Genomic DNA, 10,206 nt, shown 5'->3' with positions numbered 1-10,206 from the left:
GATGCCAGTGTCTCAGAACTAGCTGGCTCCCTCTCCTTCCACAGGAATGCCCCTGGAACCTTTGCTTTCCTAGGAGTCCATCCAGAGGCCACCATTAAAATACAATGGAAGGTGGCTCTCCTACATTTCAGTTCTTCTTGTCTTATATCTGTCTCCATCCAAGATGACAGAGTCTATGATCCTTATAGGGCAAAACCCATCCTATGCCTGCAGTTACCCATGATGGCCTTGTCTTGAGTCAGAGTTCACAGCTACACCATCACTTTATGATTCAATAAACCAGCTTTAGCATCTTTTCACACCTGCGATATTTTGTTACAAGCATCAAGTGTACAAAATATGAGTACTGCACCCTTGACAGTTGGCCATTGATACTAATACCTGTGGTCCCAGCTACTTTTAAGGCTGAGATGTGATACGACTTGAGCCCTCTCCTGTCTCAGATGGCATGGCATGCACAGGTGCACAGGCAAGCTGATATGCTGGCAAAACATTCTACACATAAAAAATTCTTAAAAATAAATCAGACTACTATAATTTTTTCAGATCCTAGAGGACCATGCTCCACACCCACACTGCCCCTGTCTCGGGCAAGAAGTCTGAGTCTAAACAGAAAAAGAAGATGTGCCTATTCACAGAGCTTCATACCATCACAACAAAAATATATTCCATATCAACATGACCAAATAGAAACTTCATGCCTACCTCCTGGGTCATACAGAAAGAGAGGCACACCTGTGGTGCAACTGAAGCCTACACTCAAGACAGAACCCTGCATTAATTGTTATACGAAAGCTCTCCTCTCTCACCAGGCTTCTAAAGAGACACCCTGTAGAGGAGAGGAGTTGACAAGGCAAAGTTTACATGTTAAACACTAAGCTCTGGTGGTCCATTAGCGCCTCTCTATTCTCATGGCACATGAGAATATTCCTTCCCTGAAAACGTCATCCCAGTGAGTCTCCCATAAGAATAACGCTATCACTGCCGTTGCGTGGGCCAAAAAGGAATGGCTGCCGAGTCGACATTCTCTTCTCACCCTATAGGGGATCCTTCAGCAAACCTCGTAGCTTGCTTTCCTGCTTTCACAGGCCGGGCCCCAACCTGTTCACCCAGGGCTTCCTTGGGATAGATGGCGTAGGTCCCACTTCAGCCACTTGCCCGGCCATGCCCTTGCCATGGAAAGCAGCAAATCTTCTGTCTCGGAAGCTTCTCTCCATTCAAGCTGCCATTTACGATGAGCTAAAAGCTACTTCTGCCTTCCGGTCTGCACCCAGAACACAGCATTCAATTGGTTTCTCTAGAATTGCATTCTTTCAATTCCTTTACCACTTTCTAGAATTGTACTGTCCTCAAGACTGCATAGTTCATTTGCTTGTCCCTTCCTAGTCTGTTCAGAAGGCACATTCTACCTGAATCCTCTTAGGCCTCCATAACCACAAAGCTTCCTACCCCTTCGCTTTTCTCTCCCCACAGCGCTACATTCTACCATAATTTTATAAGAGGCACAAAAAAACATGAGGCATAGTCTTGTTGCTTCATAATTCTAAAGCATTGTCCTCTTTATTTAATTGGTCTAACCATCAGATAGCCTATCCCTCAGACATCCCATTCCCAAGACAGCCTCAACTCTAACCTACAATCATCATTACCTTTTGCCATGCTTTGTGCTGGACGTGGTTTCACTGTAATCACATACATTTCTTTCTATGGGCATACTGAAATTCACCTCTTCCTCTGCAGTCTAAATGATGGGATGCTGTTGCTATTTTGGCATTTACTATCCATCATGAGCATCCTTGTATATGCCTGCTAAAACATACATACACTCATTTATACAGACTTGTAACTGGAATCCATGGTTTTGTAAGAGAAGATGGACCAAATGAACCTAGGCAAAGGCTAGATTCCAACCATGGTTCATTTTTTGTACATTTCACTGTGCATACCCGTATCTAGCATGAAATAGGTGATTGTCAACTTTACACTGAAGCAAATCCAGCTACTTCATATTGTTGCCTGGATCTTCAGATGCCTGTAGTGATGCCCAGGCTGCAGTGAATTACCAAGTATTTGCAGCTGCCTTTCTCAGAGCCAACATCATAGTCCTTCATCTTCTGGGTGTGTCTGAGAAGAGCTGGGGTCGAGCAAAAGGTGTCCATTTCTCCTTTGTTTGGAGCCTCTTAGCACTCACATTTGTTGTGTACTTCTAGCCAGGACCCTCCTCTGGCCTCTTCTGTAGTGCCCTTTAATGCAATTATTCTGAAGCATCGATTTCTGAGAGCACTTCTAGGAAGACAGGGATGGGAGTGGAAGGGGCATAATAGGACTCATGGTCCAGGAGCAGTGTGAGCGGCTCACTGAAGCTGTTGACATCGTGGATCGCTCATTTCCCATCCCACACTTCTTCCAGGGAACACTGAGGTACACAGAATTAGCAGTTTACAAAAGGAAGAAACAGTGCATACAGAGCATGGATTGGTCAACACCTCACAATCCAGAGCACGGATTGGTCAGCATCTCACAATCCAGAGCACAGGTTGGTCAGCGTCTCACAATGTACATGCTTTTGCTTTCAGGGATCCAGCAATGTGGTACAAAAGCTGCCTGTCATGGTCTCTTCATGTTTATGATTTGTTTGTTTGGTTTTTCTTGTTGTTGCTGCTGCTGCTGCTTTTGATGGGGTTACTGTGTTGCCTGTGAACTCCTGGGCTCCTGTGATCTTCCCACACAGGGGCCGCACTGAGCTTCTCAGGATGATTTCTACCTATCGTGGGCTATAATCAAACCTGTTCTAGCAACTTCCACTTCTTACTAGCTGACTTATTTAACTATGGCTATGTTATGATCATAATCTACCAGAGAGATAGTTAACAAGTTAAACTGGAGATGGAATAAAGATCTGCACTAACCTGCCATCGAGTGTTTGTGTATCTACTTGTTCTTGTGTACATGCATTTATGTGTGTAGATGTGTGTGTACATGTGTACATGTATACCTGGGTATGTGAAGACCAGAAGTCAGCACCCATGCCATAATCAATCACTCAGCACCTTATATATGCACTTTGGTATATGAATATGTAGATATGTATATGGGTTCACATTTGTGTGTGTGTGTGTACACACGCGTGCATGTGCACACATCAGCCATAGGGCAGCATCATGGTCATTCTCAATCGCTTTACATCTTTTTTTAAAGACAGGATTTCTAGATGAACTCAGAGCTCACTGATTTTGCAAGACGACCTAGCCGGCAGGACCCAGGGATCCCTTGTCTCTGCCGTGCCGATGCTGGAAATAACGTATACACATACATGCTTCGATTTTAAATGGATGCTCGGTACTGAAGCAAGCACTTCACCATCTCCCCAAGTCCATGTGATCAAACATTAACCTGTTAATAGAACCAAGCTACAATAACCCAGACCCCAGTTTTAGGTGCATACGCTTCAGATTTGCCTATCATCAGGCCTCAGACAGATCAGTATCTCCTAGGAAATGGCAATGTAAGATCTAAGAGACATTGATGAAATGTGACACCACACACAGTACCCAGAGGTCTTCTCTGACTTATGTAAGAAGGTAGGTTAGAGCACCAGATGCTTACAATCACGCGAAAACCTTTTAGTAGTGACTACCTGCTCAACATCTGACTTGAACCAACAGCAGGAATTTTTACTCTGCTAGGGTTAGTTGTATTTTCGATTAGATACACCACAATAAGAAAAGAAACAGAGAGATTGACAATTTGGGGTAGTTTATTGGGAGAAGACTCTCTTGGTTTCATGGAGATGAAACCTTTAGCTAAGATTCAGTATGTGAGAGTTACAGAGAGAGAGAAAGGGGGGTAAAGGAAACATTCACCGAAGAGGGAAATCTCCAAAGACAGAACTTTGAGAACCATTACACTATTTTGTTACTTGTAGGCAAGATTCTTGTTGGTCTTTTTTTTTTTTCTTTTTTTCTTTTTTTCTTGGAGACAGACTCTCAGAGACCAAGGGATCAGGATGGACTCTTGTGATTTGAATCACAGTGGGCAGGCAAGCAGAGAGTCTTACCAAGCAGACAGTTACCTGCAGCACCTTCCCAGCGACCAGGTCTGCACCTTCCCATCGACCCCTCTCAGCAGCAGCATTGCTTCTGGCAGCAGCACTTCTGCTGGCAACAGCCCTTCCCACAGCCACAGCCGCAGCCACAGGAGCCACAGCCACAGGAGCGGCAGCAGGAGCGGTGGCAGCAGCAGACTAGCACAGGCTTGCAGCAGCCACAGCAGCCGCAGCAGCCACCACAGCAGCCACAGCAGGGAACCCGGTAGCACCTGCAAGTGGTGCAGCTGTTGCAGCCTCCACAGCCACCGCAGCCTCCACAGCCGCAGCCACCGCAGCCTCCACAGCCACAGCCTCCACAGCCACCGCAGCCTCCACAGCCGCCACAGCCACAGCCACAGCCCATGGTGTCAGTAGAGAGGACTCAGGTGCAGTGAGGAGAGAGACTCAGGAGAGGAGAGGGAGATGTGATGCTCCTCCTGCAGGGGGAGCCCCTTATGTACCCTCTACAGGGTGAAGCAGCAGCACACATGACCACTTCCCTGTTCAGCTCGGTGTCACAAGCGTCTCCAGTGTGTTATTTACTTCCCTTTCGAATGCCAGCTAGATTTATTGCACAACTTCTTTTGTTTCTTTACCTAGATCATGTGCCCAAAGGTACAGAAACCTGGCATCCATCAGCCCACTCAGAAGGCCCACTTAGTACCGTGAGCAATGTTTCAATGGGTGGTTTCACATCAGAAAGACAAAGAAGAACCTCCCAAGTCTTCCTTTCCCATTTTCTTACCCAAAACTGGAAAACTGAAAAGTCTCAGGCACAAATGCCACTGTCAAACAATCCAAACAGCCCTGGCAGAGCTCACCCACTGAGCAATGGGAGATCTGCCTCCCTGCTCCTACCTGATGGTGGCATGAGACTCTGTATTAATATTCAGTGTGATGACAAACACTGTATGATTGTCTAAAAGGCATGAGGAATCCACAACAGCCTATGATGTGTTTTCTTTTTATAAATTCCTATTGAACTTTAAATAGGCACAGAGCTTATCTTAGAATGAAAACTTGGTTAGAGTGCTTTAAAATTTTATCAATTGATATCCAAAAGGAAAATCTGCGTGCCAAGCTATTGGTCTACAATGGTAAACACATCAAGAGAAATAAATTAGACAGGCATGGGGGTGGGGTGATAAATTATCATATTTGAAGATATTTTATCACAAAGGCTATTTGATTCTACAGTGACTAATATTTATGAAAATCAAATAATCATCCATTTCAGCTTTGACTAAAATTAGTGATACAGGTATGTCAAAAGTCACATCGGGAAGTTAAATTGACACTGATGTGAATATAAATTAACATTGCCCGCCAAAAAGAAACCCTGTAGAGGAATTTAATAAGAACATGGAGACCGCTAACAGCAGCAACATGGTCCCACTTCTGTGAAGGGTGACGGAGTGGTAGATAGGAAGGAACATGGAAATAATGGCAACACACAAACTCATTTAGTTACTTAATGTTTCAGACATGTTCAAAATCACCAGTGTGGCCAGCCTCACACAGCTTCACTTGGTCTGATAGAGGCAGCCCCATTACCCAGTTTTAAAGCCAGGCAAGGAGCATGGGGCTCAGCTTCAGGACCTCTCAGCAGAGCACGGTGAGGACTCCATGCATCTTTGATACATACTTGAGGAATACTTCCCTTTCAGGTGAGTTTCCACCAACTACACTGCTTTGAGACAATAGATGGGGAAATGCTGTGAGGAGACATAACAGCAAGGTTTAGATTTTGTTGTTGTGGACTTTTGTCGTTGTCTTCTTCTTCTTCTTCTTCTTCTTCTTCTTCTTCTTCTTCTTCTTCTTCTTCTTCTTCTTCTCCTCCTCCTCCTCCTCCTCCTCTTCCTCTTCCTCCTTCTTCTTTTGTCTTCTTCTTCTTTTGTCTTCTTCTCCTCCTCCTCCTCCTTCTTCTTCTTCCCTGGTAGTACTGACATTTTTAGCCAGAAAAATTCCTTTTTATGGAGGACTGTTCTATCTATTGCAAGATGCTGAGCAACATCGCTGACACAAGCCAGGCAGGAAAACAACCTCTCTCCGATGTAAAGCCCCTGATAATGTCTCTGCCAAGTGAGTCCTGAAGGCAAAATAGTCCCCTGTGATTGTAATCCACCATTCTGTCCATGTGTAAGGGGAATATCGAATATCATATCAACCTAAGGGGAGGGGTTTGACATTTATAATTAGTCCTATGAAGCATGCATTTGAATTTGGTATTAAAAGTTTCTTATTTTTCTTAAATATTTGATGAGGCTTCCTGGGGTCCATGATTCGGGATGCTAAGACGCTTGGTGTCTGTAGGAAATGGGTGAGGGAGCTGCTCCATCTCTTATGTGTACATGGCTCCGTCATCCCATCCTCACAGACAGACTGTGTCCTCTAGAAATTGATGTCTGCTGTCATCTGGGTCTTCTTCTTCTTCTTCTTCTTCTTCTTCTTCTTCTTCTTCTTCTTCTTCTTCTTCTTCTTCTTCTTCTTCTTCCTCTCCTCCTCTTCCTCCTCTTCCTCCTCTTCCTCTTCTTCTCTTCCTCTTCCTCCTCCTCCTCCCCCTCCTTCTTCTTCTTCATGTATTTCATGGGAACTCAAGTTGCAAGGAATTATAGTTTACTTGGGGGTGGCATGAAGCCAGATAGCAATAGAGACTTTGGACTCTGTTGCCCACCCACCCTGGGAATCCATGAGAAGAAAGGGGGATATTTTTGAGCCAGTCTGGAAAGTTCACTTTGAAATACATCATGACAAGTTCTCAAAACTGACAGCAGCCTTGCCGTGTGGTTTTCCTGTGAATCAAAGGGAAAGGGGGATGTTCTGATACCCTAACGTAGAAGCTGGAGTGTGGGAGGGTTAAGGGGCTTTGCCTGTTGGTAAGGGGATGGCAGTGACTCTCCATTGATCAGAGAGGAGGTGAAACTAGGACAGACCCCTCTGAATCCCAGGGACTGGTGTGAAGAAGGAGTCAAGGAATCCTGATATGTGACCAGGAAGTGTATTTTCCCCAAACAAGACCAGAGGAAGGGCACATGTGAGCTTGGAAACTGATGTCAACGCAAGACTAAATATTTCAGAAATGTGTTTTTACTGGAAGCATCATGGGAGGAAGTAAACACTAAAGTAACAAGTCTGTGGGGTGAGGCACATTCCATGAGGAAATGCACTCAGGGTCTTGTGAATCCTCCCAGGGAAGTTGATAGAAACAAGGAAGTAGCTACCTGCTGATGTAGGGACACAGGTGTATTTAAGGGCTCCTTGAAGCAAAGGCCATCACATCTCCCTCTCCTCTCCTGAGTCTCTCTCCTCACTGCACCTGAATCCTCTCTACTGACAACATGGGTTGTTGTGGCTGTGGAGGCTGCGGAGGCTGTGGCGGCTGTGGAGGCTGCGGAGGCTGTGGCGGCTGTGGCTGTGGTGGCTGTGGCTGTGGCTGTGGTGGTTGTGGCTGTGGTGGCTGTGGCAGCTGTGGTGGCTGTGGCTGTGGTGGCTGTGGCTGTGGTGGTTGTGGCTGCTGTGGTGGCTGCTGTGGTTGCTGTGGCTGCTGCAAGCCTACGGTAGTCTGCTGTTGCCGTCGCACGTGCTGCCGCTCCTGTGGCTGTGGCTCCTGTGGCTGTGGCTGTGGCTGTGGGAAGGGCTGTTGTCAGCAGAAGTGCTGCTGCCAGCAGAAGTGTGGCTGCAAGAAGTGCTGCTGCTAGCATGGTTCTTGGCTCTGGTTCTAAGCTACGAAACGCTTGGGGCCTTTCTCATTGCATTTGGTAAGACTTTATGGCCACTGTTGACTTTCCGTCCTTACCTACCCATCCTGTTGGTTCCCCTCCTTTTCATCTACCCACTGGAAATGCTCTTTCTGCCTTTTGTGTTCTGAATTTTCAGACTTGTTTCTTCACTTAAAAAAAATCAATGCTCATATGATTTCTTCTTCTTGTCTTCTGGAACTTATTACTCAATATGTATATATTTGCTGTGATCTTTCTAATCTTGACTAGCATATATTCTCAACATCATGGGTAAAGGCAAAGCTGCTTGAGTCAAAAAATATATTTATATTATGAGCTTAACCATGAAAATCCCTAATAGGTCACTTCATTGTAAAAAATTAAGTTATGGCTAACTTTTTACTCTTTTACAATATGCATTCACTAACTTCTTTCCTACCTGTATAACTTTGTTTAAAAGAAAAGCAACTCATTGTCAACAAATAAATAATAATAATAAAAAAACCTAACTTATTCTAATGTGTCTGTCTGATTTGTAAAATGTGCTCTTGCATGGGGGAGGCCAATGAAACAAAAGAAGGTGACATTGAGACTTGAGTGAGGCTTAGCTAGTGGCTGTCTAGTACTTGTCTTGGAATACACGGTACAGTAGAGATGGAAACTAGGAGAGCATTTGCAGCCTTTGGCATCGGTGTCACCTTCTGCAGGGACTATCATGGCCTACCTGCAACTGAACAAGTTTAAGTATCAAACAAGTCACAGCCTTACCCATCCCCCAGCACCATCACCAACACCAGCAAACAGGTGGTGAGTGCTGCATTATTAGTCCAGGTGTTCAACCAAGCACTAGATAGCCAAAGATAAACAAAGCCCGGTCCTCAAAAGAGTCAGCAGCAAAGACAGATGAGTTCATTAGAATCAGTGCTCACAGCTCTCCACTTGCTGCTGTTCTTCAGCATCACATTTTCTCCACTCCTATCCACACTATGTAAATAGGTGTTCTATGCACATTGTAGGGCCATATTATGGACTACTGACACTAAGAGGTTCTCAATTCGCTTGCTAGATGAGCTGATCACACTTTCCACAGTGTGAGACCAAGAGCACAACTCAGAAATGGCCCCATCCCATCCCCCTCTTCTGGGATCACACTCCAGCCTGAATAGTCCCCACTCGAGGCAGCTAACAGATGCTGTTCTCACACATCCTAGTTTAACCGTGAACACTGGCCAGCCCTGGTAAAAACCCTAGCCTGGGAGAGAAGTTTGCTCTCTAGGTTCCTCTAATGAGAGCTACCATCAGGTGTGTTCTGAGATAAACTTTCTTTCCCCTCTGAACTGCATCCTGTCTTTCTCGTCTTAGATACAAAAATGTCATTTGATCTCCCAGTAAGTTTTACCAAGCTGATCACTGGGCACAGTTGACCACTCCTTCCCCCAAACCTTCCTTCCCAGGCTTCCTGCATCCTTTCCAATAAGCTGTTGTACCCTTGTGCCTATCCTCGTGCCCGTTGCTAACCTATCTGGCCTCTCCTTCCAACACTGGAACACCAAGTCTCAGACCCTACCTGCTTCTCCTCTCCTCCCTCCAACTCCTCAGACCTGCATTCTAACATGATCTCCTCTTTCCCCTAACCTCACCCCCACTCAAGGAACTGAACACGTTCTAACCGACTATAAACCTCACATAGTTACCATGCTTATGGTTTGGTGATTCCCTCACCAAACCCCATCTCCAACCACAATGTAAATTCCTGGGAGATCTTTTTTTTTTTAATTAGGTATTTTCTTCATTTACATTTCCAATGCTATCCAAAAAGTCCCCCATGCCCTCCCCCCCCACACACACTCCCCTACCCACCCACTCCGACTTCTTGTCCCTGGCGTTCCCCTGTACTGGGGCATATAAAGTTTGCAAGACCAATGGGCCACTCTTTTCACTGATGGCTGACTAGGCCATCTTTTGATACATATGCAGCTAGAGTCAAGAGCTCCGGGGTACTGCTTAGTTCATATTGTTGTTCCACCTATAGGGTTGCAGATCCCTTTAGCTCCTTGGATACTTTCTCTAGCTCCTCTATTGGAGGCCCTGTGATCCATTCAATAGCTGACTGTGAGCATCCACTTCTGTGTTTGCTAGGCCCAAGAATAGCCTCACAAGAGACAGCTACATCTGGGTCCTTTCAGCAAAATCTTGCTAGTGTATGCAATGGTGTCAGCGTTTGGAAGCTGATTATGGGATGGATCCCTGGATATGGCAGTCTCTAGATGGTCCATCCTTTCGTCTCAGCTCCAAACTTTGTCTCTGTAACTCCTTCCATGGGTGTTTTGTTCCTGGGAGATCTTTTCCACAAAGAAAAGGTTAGCATCGATAGAGTTAAACCACCTGGAGGAGTGACTG

This window comes from Mus musculus, chromosome 1 (assembly GCF_000001635.26).
Source record: "Mus musculus strain C57BL/6J chromosome 1, GRCm38.p6 C57BL/6J".
Lineage (NCBI taxonomy): Eukaryota > Metazoa > Chordata > Mammalia > Rodentia > Muridae > Mus > Mus musculus.
The sequence above is the reverse complement of the archived record's forward strand: the minus strand, read 5'-3'. Positions refer to the sequence as shown.